This window comes from Triturus cristatus, chromosome 4_2 (assembly GCF_964204655.1).
Source record: "Triturus cristatus chromosome 4_2, aTriCri1.1, whole genome shotgun sequence".
In the NCBI taxonomy this organism is placed as follows: Eukaryota; Metazoa; Chordata; class Amphibia; order Caudata; family Salamandridae; genus Triturus; species Triturus cristatus.
In genome coordinates this window covers 142315516-142321956 of record NC_140586.1, presented here as the reverse complement: position 1 = coordinate 142321956, position 6441 = coordinate 142315516, and positions in this window count along the sequence as shown.

Here is a 6441-nt window from a genome sequence, read left to right as displayed (position 1 = left end):
TACAGGAAACGTGGCAGCGACATCATCTTAAACAATGCCGCCCGGCCGAGCGGCGAGAGCGGCAAGCGCCTCCAACGCGCGACATCATCCTTCAGGCGCTGGAGGGGGGGAAGCAAGTTCTGTTTATACCGGGCCTCCGCGTCCAGGGTAATGAAGATACCCAGGTACCTAAATCCCCGCGGGGCAATCTGGATAGGACAACCCCGCGGAAGGATAGGAGCCTCCCCAGAGAGGACATACACACAAGATTTAGCCCAATTGATGACTAGGCCGGAGTTGAGGCCAAATGAGTGCAATACATCAACCAGTACTATCAGCGATTTACGCGGGGAAGCCAGGTACAAAAGAATATCATCAGCGTCAAGAGATACGCGGTCCTCATACTCGGGGGTCCATCGGAGACCACGGATAGAAGGATGCCACCGCAGCCACTCCGCCAGGGGCTCCAAGGCAAGCGCGAAGAGGAGCGGCGATAACGGGCAGCCCTGCCGCGTGCCCCTGCCCAGCTCAAACGGAGCCGACACTCTACCGTTCACAGCCACCTGCGCCAGCGGTCCGGAATACAACAATTTCACCCAACCAATGAATCCCGGGCCAAACCCAAACTTCGCCAGCGTCGCCCAAATATATGGCCACTCAAGTGTGTCAAACGCCATAGTGGCGTCCAGGGACGCCAAAATGGCCGGTTCCCGTATGAACGGGACACGCACGAGCACCCCATGCAAGCGCTGCAGGTTGAGCGCAGTGTTGCGATGAGGGATAAAACCGGACTGATCCTGGTGAATCAGATCGCGCACCACGCCAACCAGCCGATTGGCCAACACCTTGGCGAGAATTTTGGGTTCCGCATTCAGCAGCGAAATGGGCCTGTAGGACGTGACCCGGTCCCGCGGCCTCCCCTCCTTGTGAATAACCACGATAGTAGCCAGACGCTGGTCTAGCGGGAGGGAACCCGCCGAACGGGCCGCGAGGAACATAGCACGGAGATGCGGCGCCAGCGTATCCGGTCGCAGCTTGTACAATTCGATAGGAAGACCATTAGGACCCATGGCCTTGCCGGAAGCGACCGAACGTATGGCGAGGGCAATTTCCTCAGATGTTGGGGCGGCGTCCAACGACACTCTGTCCTCCTCCGAAAGGGAAGGCAGCGCGATATCCCTGAGCAGGGCATGGGAATCCTCTTCCGAGCGGGAGGACACCGGGGAATACACCCCACGGAAATATTCAGCGAAGCAATCAACAATTTCTTCCGGTTCAGTGACACACACACCATCCAGTTTCTCAATCGACGGGACAACTCGACTCGCTCTCTCCTTTTTATCCAGCCACGCAATCAATTTCCCAGCCTTATCACCCACATCATACAGTCGCCCCTGTTGCTCTCTACTGAGGCCCCTGGCCGCCTCCGTGACGAGGGCCTTATAGGCCGCCTGCTTGAGTCGGAGAACATGTAGTTTGTCATCCGTCACCCCCCATTCTAGATCACCCTCCAACTCGGTTATCTCAGTTTCAACACGGGTCACCTCCTCCCGCTCGCGCTTCCGGGAATGGGAAATAAGGGACAGGGCCTCCCCCCGGAGTACCGTCTTGAACGCCTCCCACAGAGAGACCGCCGATGACACAGACCCCACATTATCGACAAAATATCGCTTAAGGGATTTAACCAACTCTGCGCGAATGGTAGGGTCACGCAGGTACCAGGGATTAATCGGGACCACCCTACCCTCCCCCCTCGGGAGAATGTCGAAGTGCAACAGGAGCGGGGAGTGGTCTGAAATACCCCGCGCCAAATGGCGCACCTTCCCGATCCTCCCCGCATGCGCCGCCGGCACCAGGACATAATCTAGCCTTGAGAGACTGCCATGGGCCCCGGAATGAAAGGTGTACTGTTTCTGTGTAGGGTGTTTCAAACGCCAACAATCCACCAGCCCCAAGGTATCCAAGAGGCCAGACAACCACGCTTGGGCACGGGGGAGATCCCTAGGGGGGTGACGGTCCTCAATTCCGGAAACCACAGCGTTAAAATCCCCCCCAACCACTAGAATCCCCTCCGGAAGGCCAAGGAGGAGGCGCCCCAGATCCGCAAAAGTAGTCGTTTGCAACCCTGGCGGGACATAGACAGAAACAAAAACAATCACTCTGCCCTCCATTCTACCCACCAGAACCGTGTAACGTCCCCTGTCATCGTGGAGCACCTCATCAACTTCCAACGGGAGCGAGGTTTTAGCCATGATGCCCACACCCCTTGAACCAGACGTGAAGCCCGAATGGGCCAGAAGGCGGTAGCCCCGTCGATTCATAGCACGAAAGGAGTTGCCAATGAGGTGCGTCTCCTGCAGAAAAACTATATCAGGTGAAATTCGTTTCAGGAACTGCAGGACCACACCCCATTTTATCCTGTCCCCCAGTCCATTAACATTCCAGGACAAAAGACTCAGTCCCCTACCCCCCATCATAGCCGAAAGCGATCAATCGTCCCCCCGAGAGCACTCTAGGAATAGCACAACAATACTTTTGCCTTGTGGTACAAATGAACAATACCCCACCCCAACCCAACCGCCCCAACAAAACTCCCCCCTCCCTGCACCCCTGCATGAGCCCAGACAGCCCCCCCAACTTGCAGTGTGCCTGTCGCCCCTACATAATTGGAACTAGTTAGACCCCCTAGAGGAGGAAAGAGTACCCCCTCAAGACCCCGCACCGCCTCCAAAGGAGGGAAGACGAGTACAACAAACAAAAGACCCTAAGCTTGGCCGAAAGTGGCAGCATCATCCGGAGTGAGCCCCGGCATCAGTACCTCAGACCCGGTCCGGTGGGCAGTCTCCTCCCGCAGCCCCCCCCCGCGCCCTCCCGATCATGACCCCCAGACAAAGTGTCCAGCCAGTCCCCGGCCGTTTCAGGACGGTCAAAAAAGTGAGTGCGACCATCCACCTCCACCCGCAGCCTTGCCGGGAAGAGCATGGCATATTTTAAGTTCATGCCTCGAAGCCGCCGCTTGACGCCCAGGAAACTCAGTCTCTGCTTCTGGACCGCTTGGGTGAAGTCAGGATAAAAGTTCACCTCCATGTTCTCCAGCTTAATCGGCCCTTGCAGTCTGGAAGCTTGCAAAATCGCATCCCTGTCCCGAAAGTTAAAGATACAGGCAATAAGAGGCCGCGGAGGGGCTCCAACCTTCGGTCTGCCCCCGGGAACTCTGTGGGCCCTCTCCACGGCAAAGAATTTACTCAGTCCTCGAGGCTGGAGATGGGTAGTGATCAGGTCCTCCACAAAGAGATCCGCCGCCGACTCCTCCAGTCCCTCGGGCACTCCGATGATGCGGATATTATTCCTCCGGGCCCGGCTCTCGGAGTCCTCCAGGCGCCGATCCATGAGCGCACTCGCCTGACGGAGCCGGTGCACCTCCGTTTGAAGGGCCGCCACCTCAGTCGTGAGGCCCGACGCGGTGTGGGCCAAAGAATCGACCCGGTCGTTAGTCTTGGAGAGATCAGCTCTCACAAGGTTGACATCAATGAGGACCGCGTCGATTTTGTGCACTAAAGTGTCGAACTGCTGGCCCACCGAGGCCTTCATCTCAGCAATGGCGCTCATGACGTCTTGCAGAGACAGATCCGTGGGCAAATCCGGGGCATCCGGGGGGCACTCAGAGGACTTGTGCGATCTGCCGGGAGACCCCTTCGGGAGGGTGTAGCGGTCCATGATGTTGGCCTGATGTGCGGCGCCACGCCGGGTTGACTTGGCCTTTAACCGATCCCCTTCCTGCTTCGTGGCCATCGTCGCGGGTCTCACACCCGCACCAGCCACGCAGTGGAGAGCAAGCAATCAAGGCCACGAGCTCCGGGGGGCCACCCCAGGACGGCAGAGCGGGCCGCAGCAGGCAGGCAGGCAGAGTCTCCCAGCGAGGTCACCCCAACACAAAGAGCGCCGTGATCCCACTTGCGAAAACGGCAAGGGGGCGCGAAAGTGAAAGTGAAAGTGTGGGGTACGCGACTCGCCAGGCCCAGCCCACCGTTGTTGTTCACTTTGCCACTGGGTCGCCCCCAAACGCGAATCCGGGGTCAGGAGAGAAGTAGGCCGCAAACTTCAATCGGTGCTCACTCCGGCACCCGAGGTCCGATTCGAAAACGGGAAACGGGTACGAGGCTCACCGACACAGTCCCCTCAACCGATGCAGGATGAAGACAGGATAAACGTAGGAGGTTGCGGAGGTCCTCGGGAGCCTCGCACCTACGCGGCCATCTTGGTTGCGCGCTAGGCTCCTCCCCACTACAGCATTATTGATAGGACCGCAGATGCTTGTTTTGGCCCCTTCTGTAATGCTGATAGCGCTGGCACACACGTAGAGCCAGCGCTATCCTGAGAGGGCGTCCCCTAATTTGCATGGAGGAATAGCTTATGCAAATGAGGGAGTCACTTTACCTCTGCGCCCATGCTGTGTTACCAATGAGGGAGCAGAGGCAAGTTTGCTCTTAGGAGGCACACTGACAGTGCACCACTAAAAGTGGCGCACTGTCAGTGCACCACCTGAGGGCTGTCCAGTCGAGGGGCATAAGGGTGTCCAAGGACCCCCCAGACATCCCCCTGCAGGCGGGTGCTGTCACTCACAGCACCCGGCTGCAGGGAGATCTCTAAACCCTCTATAAACTGCAGGCGGATTGCACAGAGAAACAGAGAGGCTTTGAAGCAACCACTGTTTTTCACTGAATGCACTACCCTCAGGGCAGCACAAGTTAGTGGCTGCCCTGTAGACAACGCATTTATTGTAACAGGGTTCACTGCCCCTGTTTTCTACTGGCACACATAAGGACAGTGTGCATTGTTATATGTGACATGGGCCATGACTGGCAGTGAGAAGAATTCAAAGTGTCCCATGACTTAGTGAAATGTATGGGCGATGGAGTGATGGTGCTAAATTCCAAGAGGGTAATTACAAATTTTCTTCTGAGCAGGCATCATTATACTATACAAGTGGGGAGCCAGCTTTGCTCCCGCCAAGGCTTGCTTGTCCCAAGACAGGCCCTGACCTCTGCTGGATGGAAGACAGGGAATCCTTGGATCTTCAGCATTAGATGAATGCCAGGGGTGTGGATCAAGGGCCACACAAAAAGGCTTTCGCTTGGCCCACAATGTTTATCCAGCAGCAGAACATGTCTTGGGGTGAGAGCTAATGGATCTGACTACTCTGCAACAAGCAACAAGCAGTACTGAATTTAAGTGGGTAGTACTGGAGAGATAGCCGCTTGATCTCTTTAACATCGGGGCTACATTCCAGTCCATTTTTGACAACTTGTCCACTGCACACAAGGACTACCATGATGCCAATTACAGCTGGTCTTGATATAATAGGTTCTTTCTAGCTCAGACTGCCAGACCAGGTCCCCTCTGAATGTCCACACAAGCAACTGGTTGCTGGTTTCACACTTCTGAGGCCTTAACCTTATGGCACAGCAAACACACGACCCACATGTCTGGACATAAATGACACAGAGAGCCACACTGAAGCACAGTTGAGATGGGTGGAAGGGTTGCAAAGTCTTAGCCACAGGCAATCATTCAGATGGCATTCAAATCCATCTGTTTTGTGCATATTGTGCCATTCTAGACAGGGATCAGCCCCATGTAAATCAGACTTGGTTCTGCTCTCATAGGAATAGTCAAGCAGAAACTAAGAAGCCAAGTCCACATAAACAGCTCCAGATTGTTTTCATCCTGACTGGTGTGGTGTAGCTTGAATCCTGTATCACTGCAAGCCTCGCACCAATGTGTGGGTGGTACACCCGCTGGACGGAGAGTATCACACAAACACAGAGAGGATAGCTGGAATGTCTGCAAAACTCTCACCCAAAAGCAATCACTCAAGCTACATTCCAGTCCATCATTTATTTGCCCGCTATGCCACACCAGATCAGGAACAACATTATGAAAATCAGATATGGTCCTGCTCCAGGAGGAACAGTCTACTCACAACTGCAGGGTCAGTTGAACCACTACATTGGTTAATTGAAATATCGGCTCTTTACAGCACTATCAAATTACAAACTTGTAGAAAATGCTAAGAAATCGAATAAATCGTATTATTTCTCTACCTATTTTATTTTTCCATCCTTACCACCTCTTTCCCTCTTCCAGAACCTCATTCTATGTTCCTCTGAATCTTTTTGCCTTTCCCCTGCGCGTCCTATCCTTTCTACCACCACGTCTTTCTCTTATCTGTGTACTTCATTCCCTTTCTCCCAATTCCTGTTCCTTTCCTTTTCTTTTTGCGCTCTTGCGTGGGCCCCTTTTTTCCCCACTGGACCTCCTTTTCTCTCTCCAAATTCGTCTTCTCCCCACTTCTGTATTATACTTAATCTCTCTCCCCTCTTCCTTCCCATCCACAATATTGTCCCGATCCCTTTGCCTAGTTCCTTTTCCCCTGCACTTATACCTCTTTCTTCTTGTACC